This window comes from Mytilus californianus, unplaced genomic scaffold (genome assembly GCF_021869535.1).
Source record: "Mytilus californianus isolate M0D057914Y unplaced genomic scaffold, xbMytCali1.0.p SCAF_13, whole genome shotgun sequence".
NCBI lineage: Eukaryota > Metazoa > Mollusca > Bivalvia > Mytilida > Mytilidae > Mytilus > Mytilus californianus.
The window spans coordinates 25,014,259-25,031,189 of NW_026262615.1; the positions used below are offsets into that span (position 1 = coordinate 25,014,259).

The window sequence follows — 16,931 nt, forward strand, 5'->3', positions numbered from 1 at the left end:
ATCAATTCAGTTATTTGGTAAAATAGTATAAATAAAAAACATAAACATCTGCTGAGAACAAAAATTGAATAATTATATGTAATATGCATAAAGCAAAAACAAAGGATGCACATTGATGGACCAAATAGTTTGGAGAAATAAGTATTCACAAATATAGTTGTTGATGAATAATAATACTTACGTCTGGCGTAAATATAAAATTTTGATCCTGGTCTATGATGAGTTTATTTTCATCTACAAAATTTTGAATAGATTTGAAATACGACGTGTCATGACATATCTTTTCCAAGTCATGATTGATAGTAAAACATACAAATATTATCAACAGTACGCTTGTCTACGATAAAAGATATGAATCAATATTTCCTTAAAGGACTGCATACAGGATTTGGTTCTATTTTATAGGTCTTCAAAACCGTATGGAATTAAACAATATAGACAAAAGGGATTTTCGGAGTCATGCAAAACATGTATAATAAATTCTAAACGTTAACGTGATTCACGTGACAGATAACTGATCAAGGTAAGTATTCACGTGGTAATTAACAAGTCTGAGGGTAATTTTACAAATCCTTGGCAATAATGAGATATATGCATATTTGAAATAAAAGAAGAAGAAAAAAAGAAGAAAAAGTGAAGAAAAAACAAGTAACATTTGTTGATATCATCAAATATTAAGGTAGTAAATACGTTTAAAATTGTCAAAATTATTTTGAATTAAATGGCAATATACACGACAAATCAGATTATTGATGCCATTGAGGGATAATGATATGAATAAAGTAATGATTTGTATAACCCTGCTGACCATCATTATAGACGAATATGTGATTATCTTTATCTAATGATGCTTTCAAATAGGCATTTACTCATAATATTCCTGGAAATATATACAATTGTATTAATATGAACAGTTCCATGTTATCTATTAAGACATGCAGTCACCAGAGATTTGATTGTTTGTGTTTTAAAAAAAAGGTATAACAAAAATACAGAACTCCAAGGCAAATTCAAAACGGGGAAGTCCATAAAATTGACAAACTCAAACGCACTCAAGACCTTGCTCTTGATCTTTCCGCTGCTGCTTCTGCGTATGTTATGAGTTTTAGAGGTGTATACTCGCACCTATTAAGTTACTTGTTATAATCATGATTTGACGTAGTGGTCATTAAGCTTGACAATAATTTGTCTCGGATGTTCAGTTAACTGATTTGCTCTGTTTTTTTTTGTGAGTATCTTCCGGGTTGTGTGATCGACCAATTATGTGTGATCGATTTATATCTCCGAGAGCAAATTCGTTGTTAATTCATTTGAACATCCCCGTAACCAACTAAACAACAATTACATCAGAAGATCTTCTCTGGGAAGCACACATAAATAACAATATTATATCGTTATGAACAATATTAACATTAACCTACCACAAAAACAGTACAATAGAATAATGAACTGTGCGTCACACGAATGTATCAACGCCACAAAAAGTGTTGTCACAGGTAAATTTCTAAAAATACAATATGAAATTGGGATTAAGTTTGTAATGGTGTTATTTGATGTATTTTCTAACCATTACAACATGTACAAGAATATTAATATAGAATTGTGTTAGTAATGGTGGTATTATTAGTATTTTATAACCTTGTCGGTTTTTCTTCTTAATCAAACTGTGTAAGAACAAATAAAACATGTATATATAGTTGCTTTAAATTAAAAATCATATAAATGAGCTAGGTGATTAATATCTTTACTTTTACATGCATATAGAAAATAGAAATAGAATTAAAATCAAAAACGACAAAAAAATGTGAAAATGTGAAAAAGCATAGAAAGATTGTGTGTCAAATACATGTACCGACTAACTAAGTATGTTCTCAATGCTTGTTTGTATTTAATTGTCATTTTCTACATATTTGTGCAAATTTGGTAAATGTAGAATCTCAGAAAAATATGGTTCTATATCAGATTATGTTTAATTGTAGTAGTATTTATAAAACTTGTAAGACATAAAACAACATCCAACCAGAAATGTAAATGGAACATCATAACTAAATACATGAATGTTGGATGTACAAATACCGAGACACGTCTAAAAGCAATGCGAATTTACACTCAGCAAAACAGTCATATTCGGGAATAGGTCAAGTTCGGTACTTAGAAGACCAGACGAAGTAGATGGTAAACCACAATCTAAGAGGTGATAAAATGTCGTTAGTTAGTTTAGACACAGACACATCGTATAGATCAACCAATTCGTGATGATGTCCATAAAATTTACGGAGTGTCATTTTAAATCTTTCCTCCTCATAACTCTGTTGGAGCAGTTTCTGCGTAAGGAGCACACTCCTGTATATGAAGTCCGTATAGTGTGAACATGCACGAGCATAACGTATCAACTGAGATATGTAAACACCATACGATGAGGCAGAGGGTATGTTACTGCTAAGAAATAGAAAATTGATCATTGGGAAGTTGAAATCGTCCCGTTTGTTATAGATTTTAGTATGAAGTCGTCCATCTGTGTCAATATTGAGGAAAAGATCAAGTTATGAAGCAGTTCTTCTAGTGTCAGTAGTATCCTTAATTTCAAGTTCACTGGGATATATGAGATGTAAGTACTGGCTGAAATACGGGTTGTTCAGTGATAGGACATCATCAATATATCTGAAGGTAAAATTAAAGAATTTGGCAATGTGCTTTTTCTTTTTGTCTTTTAGAAGGTTTTGAATGAATTCTGCTTCATACGAGAAAAAAAAAATATCGGCCAGTAGGGGTGCACAATAAGTGTCTATTGGAATACCGACTGTCTGTTGAAATATCAATCCTCCAGACTCAACAAATATATTGTCGATCAAAAAGTACAGCATTTTGATGATATCATCTTCAGTATATTTTTTTGGTAGAATCAGTGTGGTTCTTCACAAAATAAGAATTATTATAACCCAAAACAAGATATTTACATCTACGATTCCCATTTTTATAGAAAAAGCTCTGTTTAATGAGATGGTGAAGTCGATTTTTTAATTGAGCATGGGGAATAGTAGTGTAAAGCGTAGAAATTGCAGAGATTGTGATTAACGTAACAGTCAAGAAAACGAATCATGAATGATCGAGACTCGAATTACTTTTATGATATGTTTGTGAGTGACTTGTTCCAGTTTATACACCAATACATTCCTTTAAAAATGCGTTTAATCCTTATAATTCTTCAAAATTGGAGATGTGGAATTTAATTTCACCACTCGTTACCTCTATCACACGTAAATTGTATATGTGTGTCATTGAATTGGCCTGGCATAGGGATATGTTTTTTTTGGTTAACGCAATAAAAATATGTACTCCTTGAAATTTGCTATCTGTTAAAAAATAAACTACAAAAATATCTTATAATCATTCAAATGAATGTTTTGTGTTTATTATTTAATTTAACGATGAACGTGAAATGAAAATAAATATTTTTAACGTCGAGCCGGTTTTGTGTTAGTATCGCCGCCATCTTGTTTACATTAGTTACATAGTTTCGTCAAGGTCGTCTATCCAAAAATAAATAACTTCAAGAGCCACTACCGGAAGCCCTCTCGACTAACCTTATCAAAGTATTCCCTAATATGCAAATCATATATTAAGAAATATATAAATATATCCTTACTTTGATTAAAAGATGATAATTATTCACCTAGTAAAGCTATATACAAATATCCTACACATACCATGATTTGATTTATAATACTATAGTATTTAAAAAAAAACTCTTTTATATTCAAAAGATAAAAAAAAAAATAACCGTGAATTTCTGTCCATTTGTCATCGGATTTAACATTTTCATTCGGACCGGACTTTAGTGTGTATTTATGAATCTCGCAATAGTCAAACAAATGCCCAACTATGATACGGGTTTCACTGCCTTACATTTCTACACTTTCACAAGTTAATAAAGCCGTACCCTAACATATAGATTATAAAAGAGGGTCAAAAGATACCAAAGGGACATTCATAAACATAACTCTGATATAAGCTGACAATACCATTGCAAAACAAAAAAAGGACTAAAAGATAAACAACAGTATACAAAACACACCATAGAAAACTAGACTGAACAACACGAACTCCACCAAAAAAACCGGGGTGATAAGGGTCGTTTAGCGTCGTCCCCTTTATCTATGAATCTGATAGATTGATCTGATAACTGTTCTGTTCACGTTAACGGGGAGTTTTTTTTATCAGTAATTCTCTCTCTCATTAATGCGGTATAGTTTATATATATTATAAACATTGATATATGTATTTACCATGATCGTTATTTTAAGACGTTTAACCGAATAATTTTAACTTATATTCCATTTAATAGTTCAATATAACACAATAGATAGTATATTTTATTATTGATGACAATAAGATATTTTGAAAGTCTTTGTTCAACAATGTGCAATGTATCAACGTATTTTAATTATAATTCCGGCGGTCTATTTTGTCTACATCCAAGTTTAATTTCAAATATACTTCATCTTTGCCCCAGGAACATATTACCTTAGCTGTATTTGGGAAAAACTTTCGGAATTTTGGGTCTTCAATGCTCTTCAACTTCATAATTTATTTGGCCTTTTTAACTATTTTGATTCGAGCGTCACTGATGAACCTTTTTAGACGAAACGCGCGTCTGTCGTACAAAATTTAAGTCTGGTATCTATGATGAGTTTATTTATATTATGTACTAACCATATTATATTGGTTCTTAAAACATATACTATATTGACAATCTTTTTTTTTTATAACTCTTAAACCACATATGAAAATATTATTCATTTTTGAATCGATATTCTTAGAGATGAAAAGTGAAATTGAAGTCAACTCTCATTCGTTTTTGTGTTATAATATCAAAAGCTAGAAAACTAAAATACTTTCGGGTTTTTTTTCTTTTGGTTTTAAGATATCAAAAAAACAAAAAAAACATAAAAACTTTCGATTCTTTGTTTTTCGTTTTTGATTTCCCAAAACAAAAAAACGAATGGATGCAAATAAACAAAGACCAAGTTATCAGAAGACAAGAACAGATAATTAATAAATCAAACTGGATTGTACAGTTTAGGGTCTTAAAATCTTCCACCCAAAAAGAATCAAATGATATTTATAATAAAATTCTATATTTTATTTAAGTACATCAAATATATACAAAGCCATATATTTAAAATTTTAATATAAAATCAAATTAAAATTATCATATGAAAACTGATACAGTATATAATTCCTACAAAGAAGTTATCATTAAAATGAACAATTTCTAAAAATAGTGAATGTGTTTTTTTGTAAAACAAAAGAGGAAGACTATTTCAATTTCTTTATTTCATGTTCATTTAAAAATAATGGGGGAAATTGCACAATCTGCAAACAAAAGTCTTTTAAAAACAAGATATCAGTAAAAGATATAGTATTGAGTATCTGATCAGGGTAATTATGGTTTAACGAGGTTCATACTATGATTCAGAGCAAAAATGGATTTTCTTTTTAGATGTTTATGATATATTTATGAAAGAACTATGAAGCATAATGAACGAGAACAGAACGGTGTCTGAAAAAAAATATTTTTTATGAATTCAAAAAGATAACATCTAAAAATCTATCTAATAGAATAAGAAAATAAAAAGGTCATAGATAATGCAAGTTTGTTTTAATCATCATATTCTAAATATTATCCTGGATACTCGGAAAGTACACTTAACTGGAGCTTGATCAGTGAAGTAAAATTGTAACAGACAACCTAAAGAAAAAAATATATTTGTTATAATAATGCACATACTTAAACATGTTAAATTGAAAAAAATATAATAGCACATCCCAGCTACACGGTGTTGTGAGTGGTGAATAACAGACCGTCACGGCAATTTTGCTGAACCATGCTGTCTTTGCCTCACTGGTGCCTTTCATATTCTTGACAGATTTACAAAACATTGGAAAGGTTGTTAAGTAAAAATGTTGCCGATTTTTAGGAAGCTATGGATTCTTAAAGATATTAGGAATTTGGGGTATCTCGTCAGTGAAAAACTCAAAATTTTGAGAATTCTCTTGAAAATTATGTACTTTATTCACGAAATTGGACTGAGAAACATACACAATCTTATCATTCTCAACCTACTACATACAACTTTCTACATGCAAAATTTTGACGTGAGTCTTGACTTTTCTATAAGAAGCGAAAGGTCGGGGAAGTATATTACATGACTGTAGATGATAGAAAAAATACGCGTTCATTATAATTGTTATGACTTTAAATTGTTTTAACTAAAGATACAATAGGAATAAATGTTGTTTGAAAAGCAGAAATTTACAGTTTCCTGTGATGTTTCATTTGCAAATGACATCCAATGAAAAAAAAATATGTTTTAGTAATTTTTGTCCAAATTTTTACACCAAAAAAAAAAAAGAAAAAAGAGCCATTGTTGCAAATATGAATTTGCTGACGTTCACATATATTCCCTGAGATAAATAAACCAATCAATATGTATGATTCTTCAGAAATTTGCATATTTCAATTTGACTAACTCACGAAAACGTATATATTAAGTAAAACTATATAGTATGATATATGAGCATGAAGAGGGTCGATACAGGGTCATTGATTTCTTTATTCCTAATCTTTTTATACCATTTTTCTCTATTTTTTATTTATTTTCTTTATATTTCAGCACCCCATTATTCTCTATTCTTTATATGTTTGCTCTTTATTCTGCGCGTTTTACCAATTATTCCCTATTCTGTTAACCCAATCCAGATCCTTATATATGTTTGTCTCCGTTTTAACATATGAGGATTCATAAGAAACTAAAGACCGTTTGGTGGTGAAGTCAATAAAACTTTGTCAACGATGAAGATTATATAAGGTTTCAAACAGTTTGCATCTCCTTTTTTCTGCTGAATGATATTTTTCATTACTACACACGGCTTACACACTTATAAGCTAAGTCTTTATCTCCAGTTATCTCATAACATACTACAAGTAATGTTAATGTACATGATAAGGAATTTCGTGCAATAAACTATTGATATTTAATTGTATTGTGTAATTCACGGAACGCCGTCTGTCTGTTGAAAATATCAACAAGATGATGATAACAATGCTTACCCCAACCCTATTCCCAGTCCTGGAATATTAGTGCATGTTCATAGATCTCCGTTGTAGTAGAACTTAGAAATAATTCATCCAAGTATAGTTGATTTAATCGTTTTCATATGAAGTTTTGTAATGCGTTTTGGCTCCATTGATGCAGGTAAAGGTAATAGGGTAAATCAGCAGTTTTTGTTTGATTTCACGCTTTATTCCTCTCAGTTTACGTGCACACGCTATTGTTCTTTGGTCTGTTCTATAGAAGTTGTTTTAAAGAAGTCACTTTTTCTCTAGTTTTCTTTAGGACATCTTTAAATTTTAAACACGATCTCCAATTCCTAAAACGTCCATAGCATACGCGCATTTGCAATCCGACATATCATCCGTGACACTTTCCGCGCCACATGACACTTGAAAATAATATGAAATTTGATAAAATATACTTGCATCGGGAAAACTCGTAGAATAAAACAACCATACACACGACTGTTTCAACACAATTATTTGAATAAAAAAATGCTCTTGATTTTACCATTGTATACTCTTAAACTTGTTATCATTTCGATAAATGTCACACTATATAGTAAGTGATATTGTTCGATGAACGTTAAACGAGTCACAGCAGTCATAATTAGACTATGTTGGAAACGTTGCGAATGGTAATTTAAAAATGAAAACAAATTAAGAATAATTTTAGGGACATCATTCAGTATTATATAAACGGCCTCGGTGACCTAGTAATCCAAGTAGTCGGACTATTGTGTCACTAGCCTGTAGAATTCTGCACTTGACATGAACCCTCGACTTCAATCTTAATTATTTTGGATAGTCAGTTTTCCTACCGAAGGTCTGCGGTTCTATCCGGGCATTCTGGATTCCTCCCACAATAAAATAAATGTCACGATATGGCACAATAGAACTGAAAGTGGCGTTAAACATCAACAATCAACCAATCAATCAATCAATCAGTATTATCTTACCAATGTATCGAGATTGTTTTGTAACAAACGAAAAGTTTTTAGTTTTTATTAACACCGCTTAGCTTCCACTTGAAATTTCTACGGGAATTTATGGTCTTTACTTAAGTCTTGTGTTGTCATCTGTATCAGTAAAGTGCAAATTTGAAGTGAGATTCAAAAACGTCTTAGATAAGTGAGAGATGTATCTACGCCAGAACAGTAGTATTAAATATACAATATTAATATTGCACACAATTCTGTATACGTATTTTTTAAATAACAAAAGGCTTCATTAGCATATGCGTGCCTAAGTTGTATGATAGTGTTGGAATATATTTCTATTTTGAAAATTGTATGAACGTGATCTGTGTTAAATCTGGTGATGAATCAGTGGTCAACGATTGTGACAGTGATTTTCCGTGCGAATTGGATTTGTAAATTTGAAAATAATATATTTGTTAATTCCTGTTCTCTATGATGCCGTAATTTGTAAGTACACAAACCTTTATTCTTTGTACATGCAATTAGCATCAGTCAGATGACATTTTACCATTACGCTGTTTTAAAGTTTCCGAATCACTTGCAAAGGATGAAAATGAATTGCTGACTAGATCTGATTTGGCGATCTTCTTTTTGAGATCTTTATGTTTAATGCGATTTCATGTATGGACTACTAGCCAAAATAATTGCATGCATTTTTCATTATTATATGTCTTTTTTCGACACGAAAAGCTTATTTCAATATAACATGGATTTGTATTTGTAGCTTAAAAAATCCTTAAAATTACATTAAAATTGAGAATTTTTATAATACTCAAAATGTACATTCTACACAGATACCGACATTTGTTCATATCAAAGTGTTTTGTTTAATTACAGAATTTAACCGCACATCATAAAACAATCTAAATTATGTTTACTTCAGATATTACTATACAAATCCTTGACTTTACATAGTTTTGTCCATACGTGCAGCTTTTCACATGTGTAGCTGAAATACAATAAATTCACACATATATCACATTGGTACCCTGCTGTGACTAAGTTGTATTCGCGATACACGTGCGTTAATATTACCTGATGGGGTTGAGTAAGTGCCCCCATCTTCGGTAGCCTGTGAAGAGGAGGGGACTGGATCGTAACTCTTGCCTAGCGAAGATGAAAAATAAATAAAGAAAGAAATAAAGAAAAGAGTGAAAGAAAGAAATGAAGAAATAAAATACAATAAAGAAATAAAGTAAATTTTTGAATGAATGAATGAATGAATGAATGAATGAATGAATGAATGAATGAATGAATGAATGAATGAATGAATGAATGAATGAACGAATGAATGAATGAACGAATGAATGAAAGAATGAATGAATGAATGAATGAATGAATGAATGAATGACGAAAATAAATAAATAACTAAACAAATAACAATTTATTTCAACAATATAAAAAAACTTCCGAACTGTACATGTGTTTGTAAAATATTGTATCGAAGGGCATAACTTTGGACATAACTATGAACAAAAAGAAATAATGTATTTCAGAAAGACGAGATATATAAATATCCTGCTTACTCCGGAATTAGTAATGTAATTGTCAATCTTCTTTCATGCGTTATGGATCATTGGGTTTATTACCTGTTGACCCGAGTGTTGACCCGGTTGATTACTAGCACGTGTCATTGCTCTCAATCTTTAAAACAGAACATACTGTATCAAATTATACGCCAAGGATTTATATAGTAAGTAGGATTGGAATCTCGTGGGTTATCGTTTTATTTTACTATAGAGATCAATGATTAATTAATATTATGGGTACTGAATAATACATAGGAATATATTGTTTTAATGAAAAGCTCTATCCGGTGGTATTCTATTTATAATTTTAATACTGTCTCATCACTGGCTAAGTACAGTTTAGAAGCTCAATGCACTTAAGCGGCCTTGGTAGCGTTTAGATGCACAACAGTGTGATGTAAAGCATTGTTAAGAAATATATTGCACAATACAAGCTAAGAAAATAGAAACTTCTCCAAGTTTTACCAAGTAACCCGCACGAAATTTACTATTATAAAATGCTCTAAAGTAAATTTCCAGTTTTTATACGAGGAAAGTATCAACAGATACAGAATTGTAGCACCTGACATAAAACATACTAAATATGTGCTAATTAAATTGCTAAAGTTCACAGTTGAAATATGACGGATAGTTCTCTCATTGGCAATCATACCACATCTCCTTACATTTATCTTGTTAAATTTAAATTTCCAGTGCAAGTACTTTTTTTCAAAGACAAAAATCAATATCCGTACACATTTTATTTGGGATAACGACTACATTTTTTACCTGTCGGGTTAACAACATGTTAGTAATAAGTGTATAATATACATGTTTTGTAAGTAACGATGTAACGATTGCATAAAATAAAAAAAAACAAAACAAAAAAAAAAACAATTTCCTAAATGCACGCAATTTCCGTCTATTTCAAATCTGTTTTAATACGGTAATTTCTGAGGGTAACTTTTATTATCCTTAGTAAATATCGTAAATATACATGTATAAAATGTATATCTTTAAATACAGGTTGCAGCAAATAATGGTAACCTTTTTTTTGCCGATATACAATTAATAAATAATTAAAATAAACTAACATTAATTTGAAAAATAAAACCAACGACATTTATAGACGAATAATTTTTTAAGTCCTCAACAAAACAACAACAGAAATAAATAATCAACAGATGATTTCTTTATTTATTTATTCGAAAGTTACGCTTTTAATTCTAGCAAATATTTCTCAATTTAAAATGTACCATCAATCAGAAGGGGCGTAACTCTGAGTATCATACTAGCATACTGAACGGATCTGAACACGGTATGACAAATTTGAGAGGAATTTTTTAGGTTTGGTCTGATTTTGTCTGAAACCGTCTTAACAGACTTAAACGAACGCAAGCACAATCTGTCTTGTTTATCTTGACATAACTGAACGGATTTAAAACGGTATATCGTGACGGCGTCTGAAAGTCTAAAAAAGTCTTGACGTATTTCTCTAGCGGTAAATCCAGTCGATTAAGACTTGATCAGAACAAAATGACCGTTTCAGACTGAAATTTTGCTACTAGTGAATGCGCGAGATTTTTATCATCCTTTTTTATATGTTGAGAATGACATGTTTATGATATTCCAAAATCTCCTCTTTCGTTAAATATTTAAAATGTTGGATTCCCAAACTTGCAGTGAATTACAAGTTATTTTGTTAAAGATTCCAAATAATCATTTTTGCATATGTGTTAAGAACTCATGTGCTCACGGGAGCTCACTGTTTTTGCATGTGCTTATGAAAGCATGAATGAACAGCCTTGATCAAACTCCACCAATGCATGGGTAAAACTCGGACGCTCCAAAACGGTCAGATGTTCCTGCTATACTAGTAACACCTGTGCTGTTACTCTTTTTCGAATGCGTTGATGGGCCATGTCCGGTAAGTTGGATTCAAACATATACTAGTAGTTCATTTGGAAATGTCATTTTTCAGACCTATAAACACATCACCACTAGAGTAAAAATCTAGTAAATATGAAATGAAACGTTGACAGTCGCATTCGGTCATAATGTCACATCACAAAAACGGACGGTATTGTGGTTATGATAAGTGGGTCATATCCGATGTCATTTTTGACACATACATTCCATTACTGTCGATCAAATCATAATGACGTCAATAAAAGAGCGTTCGGAGGGATGACTTCGAATATTCAATCAGGAACTTTTGTTTCTATAGCTTCATTTCAACATCAACGTTGACTTCTTTGACCAAATAAATTTGGCCAAGTTATTCTGTATTGGCTAGTTGACATTTGTTTATTGCGCCGGCAGTTGTTTTTAACATATAAAGTCCAATAACTGAGTAGCTCATTAATGATTTAGAACTATTGTTAGCTGCAGATGTCCCTATGACAAGGGTTACTTTACATTAACCTAATTTGATGGTTTATTGATCATCATGATTTTTTCTTGATACATGTAGTATCTCAATAATCAGTTGGTGGCCTTCGTTTTGCGTAATTATCTGTTTAGTTTTTGTGGACTCTTGTTTATCCTTTCGTCGGTTTTCCTTTTTTCTGTTATCTTTCACTAACTGGTTTTGATTTCCTCTTGGTACCTGCTCTCCTTTTCAAAATTAACTAGATCAGCTATGAATACATTCGAAAGTGCACATTCTTGATTTGCCTTTTTATATGCTTTTCAAATGGATAATCAAACTCATAATTCCATGGCAAAAAAAACGATGAAATGACAAACAACAGCAATAAAAGCTCTGTTCCTTTGCTTTTTGTGTGTTGTTTGCTGTGCATGTACTGATTTGGTGTCGTGGATGTATACCCATATCCTTTGTCTTTTCTATTAAATTAACGGAGTTTGTCACTCGTGTTGTGTGGAGGCCGTAGAAAGTGTCCTCTTGCTTGTGGTGTATTTATTCTTGAGATAACTTCTTATGTGTGCAACATCATTCTGTCAATTGTAGGCCAGCTTGTGTACAAACATTTTAATAAGAGGCACACCACATAAGGGAGGGTATTGTAGTTACGACATAAGGAACATATCCGATATCATCTGTGAAACGGTTATTCCATAACGGTCAACCAACTCGTGATGGCGTCCGTAAAATTTACGAAGGGATGACTTCAACTTCACCATTTGGAATTCTTGGTTAAATAGCTTCCTTGTGAGCAGCAATCCTCTATCAATGAAATCATGATAGGAAACACAAGCCCGGGAATATCGTATCAATTGGGAGATATATACTCCGTAATATGCCCTCATTTTAAAGATCTATTCATTCTTTTTTGTTTTATTCAAAATTATCAGTCAAAAGGTGTTCTTCAAGGATCACCAGTCTTTCACGTTTCATTTGATACCTAAATTACCAAAATAAAGCGCTGTTTCTTAACTTTTTGTATGTTTTTGCTGTGCTTATACTGATTTTGTGTCATAGATGAGCACCCCATATCCTTTGTTTTTCTATAACAGTATACAAATCACAACACAGAAAACTAAAGACTGAGCAACACCAACCAAAAAAAAACAAGGGGTGATCTCAGATAATTCGAAAAGGTACGTTTTACAGTTTGCTAATTATAATCCATTAAATTTACAAATAATAAAATAAAATGGTATATTGTTCGTAATTATAGCATCTTACAAACTTCTACTGGATGTAGTGTAACCATGGTAATCAGAAATCTATATTTTACTTTTATAAAGCTATTTGCAGAAACAGAACCATTTCAATGTATTGGTTTTATCATCAACATAACTTTGATAATAATTTTAAGTGTTCTCAGTACGTGCGAAAGTTTCAAGGACGCTCTTAAACAAATTTCTGTGGAGGTGGACAAAAAGGAGACGGGGATCACATTCATACAATCAGACATTAATGGTTTGAAAGACGATATGCATGAGCTTCTTAAAAGGGTATTTAGTAACGAAAACGAAATTTTATTACTTAAAAGAGAAAATCAGTATCTAAAAAATGAACTTGAAAACAAAAGGCGGCAATTTTCATGCGAAATCAACGTGTTACACGAAAACACTAACAAGCATCAACGAGCATTGAATGTTACTAACACGGATATTGATCACCTTTGGTCTTCATTTAATGAAACAATAGAAAAACTGAGGAATGGTGTCGACAAGTTAGAAGAGTTTGAAAGGCGAAGGTCTGAGGATAACGTTACAGAATATATTGACAAATCAGGTATGTTCGTCATGCATGTTATAAATTTGTAGGCTAGCATGATGAAATGATGTGCTTTAAATAATCATTTATAAGAGTAAAAACTAGACAGATACACTTTGAACTATTTACATATATTAAAACTACCAGCGTAGATCTAGAATCCTATAGACACTGCCATTTCAACCTAACAGCGTTATTCATTAAATTGGTCTGATTTTAAGAAATGTTTTTGTCATCTTTTCATTCTTATAAAACAAAATAATAAGTTTTTTCCGCATATACTTATAACTGATTTTCTTTACAAAACGCAATACAAACCTGAATTAGTACGCCTTTCTCTCAGTGCTGCGTCTTTTGTGAGAATTTGAAAAAAAAGCTTCGATCCTTATCTCTGCTCGACACGAAGCAGACATTGAACAAGTGTTAAAAGCTATTACGAAAAATAATGGTATCCATTACATGAAGTAACAAAAAATCAGTATGCAGCAGGGACGTTTTGCCTCACTGAGTAAATCCTCACGTTGGCCTTTGCATAGGAGGTAAAGATTTGAATTTTTGAAATGCACTTCATCAGAAATACCATGATGTAGTATCCTCTGCAATCTATGTATTTATTGCAAAGTTTGTTTTTGAGATGTACTTGAGATTGCACATAAAAACAAAAGATTCTGAGCATTTTTTTCAATTTCTAAAATGTATAATTTACATATTTTCGGAAGGAACTACACAAAATAGAATTTAATTTGCATTGGAATAATTTATATCTTTTATTTTGATTTTGATCTGAACTTTTTGGGGGGTTTCCCTATACAAATCAAGGACTTCGTCATTGTTTATCTGGTCGTACTAACTTTGTATTTTCAACAACACATTAGAATTATTTAAAGTATTCTGGGTTTTTTCTAACCTGATTTAGTTTTTGTTTTCTCTCAAAACATGTTTTGGTCTCTAGTATTGTTTTATCTACGAAAACACCGGTTCCCCAACTCCTCCTAAACCCACTTTTAGAATGTATTGAAACTTTCACATACCTTAATCATATAATGGCACTTTTATATCTTTATATCGTATAGTTCATGTTTTTTTATCGAAATTCAGAACTTGGCATAGGTGGGTGTATTCTTTTGTGAACTAAAAACCTCTAGTTTATATTAAAATTTAATATGATATTTCAGGGACATATGTTTTAATGTCTCTTGAAATATATGGGGTTCTTTCAACCAAGGACACACATTTTGCCCTAGTATGAAATACATGAAATATTTATGCATTTAAAATTCAAATAGAGAAATTATTTTTCGAAATGGCAATTTTTAGTATTGAATTTTTTGGATCCGTATTTCAAATTTTTGTAAGCTTGTTGGAATATTTTTGCAAAGCAATTCTAAGCACTTATCTATAAGCATTTAAAATACATATGTGCTTGTCCAAAAATTTGACCTTCGTCGGTGGTATAGTACTGATCAGCAAGAAAAATTAAAATAGCATGCATGGGAAATAATTGAACATATAGTAGTTAATCAGCAAAAATGATTTGAGTGATAGAAAATCCAACATTGTTTAGTTAGCAATATACAGTTAGGAAAAAAATTTTTACCCTGATATATTTTATCATCCCCTTTTCCTTGCTTTCTTACAAATTAAGCCTACTGTTTGTGTCATATATGTGCATATGTATGTAATCAGTACCTTCCAAAGATTTGATTTCCAGTAGTTAAAATGGTTAAATAAAATTTCTTTTAGGTGTATCCATGTCAACAATCTGTTTTTAATTGCTATAAATTATTGCAAAAAGGGGCGTAAAGATGTCACATATTTCCACAGAAATTGGCCAAAAGTAGAATTTCAATCCCTTGGAGTGATACCTTTTCTCAAACTGTTTACATTATCTATCAACAGATCAAACAAAAGTCATATGTCATTCGTCTCTTTTTTTTTTTGTAAAATTGCGTCTAGAAGTTCGTGTGAAAAAAGTGTTTGTAAACATTACAATAATTTATGGACCTATGGCCGGTCTGGCTATAAAAATATGGACAGTCAAACAGAAAACAACCCATAAAACATGTCAAAATAATCTTGATATTCTTATCAACCCACTTTGACGGCTAAATTAGTCATCAGCTGTCGAAAAATGAATTTGATCGCACAATAACTTTCATATTTGAAAAATCCTAAATGGCCAAAATGAGAAACTACACTCCTAACTGTGTGTTGCTACCTTACTTTACTGTTCCGACACTGGGCCACAATGGTACCCACTTTCCAGTGTTGATGATATCTCATCAAAGATTCCGGGCTTATGATTTGTGATACCCAGTGTTCACGTTGCACGTAAGAATTAACGCACAAAAAATACAGATTCTTTATCTTATTCTATAATTCAATTCAGGTATTAAGGCTGTAAACTTTATTTTTGAGTTGTCTGAATTTCTGGAATAACATATGTATATTAGATTTTGAAAGTAGTTGCGAATATAATGGTGAAAATAAGGTATTTGTAAAATTGATATACCTTTTTACAACAATATTCAAATGAAAAAGGACCCAGAGAGACAAATAACTCGAAAAAGAAAAACACTTTGCAGAAAACGAAAATTTAGTAACATATACCCCTCAAAACAGGGCCTGAACGGGATTAATCGACAGTTTATACTTCGCAAGTGACGCCAGTGTTTTTGCCAATTTTGTTTTAAATTCGTCAACGTTATACACAGTTAACCGTTTTCCCTAGGTATATATCTAGGGATAATACGTTTCAAAATTACTTCGTTTTGTAAAAAGACATTTGTCTTATATCTTTTCATCACTGCCCGTGCATGTTTTGATGTGGTTAATGAAGGTCATTTTACAGTTCAAATTTCACTATTTTCACTATGGTTTAAGGATGCTTTACGCATTGTTAATGCAACTGTAACTACGTCACCAGTCTCTACAAAATGTAGGTTAACCTGAGGGTAGTAAACATTAATTTACGTTAATCATATAGAAATGAACACCACTAGTTCCAGCTCTAAAACTTCAATCGCAAATTACAGTTAAGACAGTTCGCAACAACTATTTATGTTTTGACATTATGTCTTCACTATCATGTTTTAGACACTTCATGCAGCAGTTCACCTTGTTTGAATGGTGGAATATGC

The 16,931-nt window shown here is 31.4% G+C and overlaps 3 protein-coding genes across 12 annotated transcripts in view; 2 read left to right on the plus strand and 1 right to left on the minus strand.

Moving 5' to 3' along the window:
- The window catches only part of LOC127723409 (glucose dehydrogenase [FAD, quinone]-like), a 483,936-nt gene that overhangs the window by 152,051 nt on the left and 314,954 nt on the right, over positions 1–16,931 (minus strand). The window contains exon 1 of one of the 10 annotated variants that reach the window (XM_052230032.1): positions 182–272. The exons of the other annotated variants lie outside the window; for them this stretch is intronic. The gene's annotated coding sequence lies outside the window, so the exon portion shown is untranslated. Of the gene's footprint in view, positions 1–181; positions 273–16,931 lie in introns of those variants that run through there. 10 annotated transcript variants of the gene reach the window in all.
- LOC127723414 (perlucin-like protein) overlaps positions 1–16,931 on the plus strand; it is a 136,682-nt gene that overhangs the window by 111,976 nt on the left and 7,775 nt on the right. The gene's annotated exons all lie outside the window — the stretch shown is intronic.
- LOC127723415 (C-type lectin domain family 4 member K-like) overlaps positions 13,793–16,931 on the plus strand; it is a 134,153-nt gene continuing 131,014 nt past the window's right edge. The window contains exon 1 of the mRNA XM_052230045.1: positions 13,793–13,809. The gene's annotated coding sequence lies outside the window, so the exon portion shown is untranslated. The remainder of the gene's footprint in view (positions 13,810–16,931) is intronic.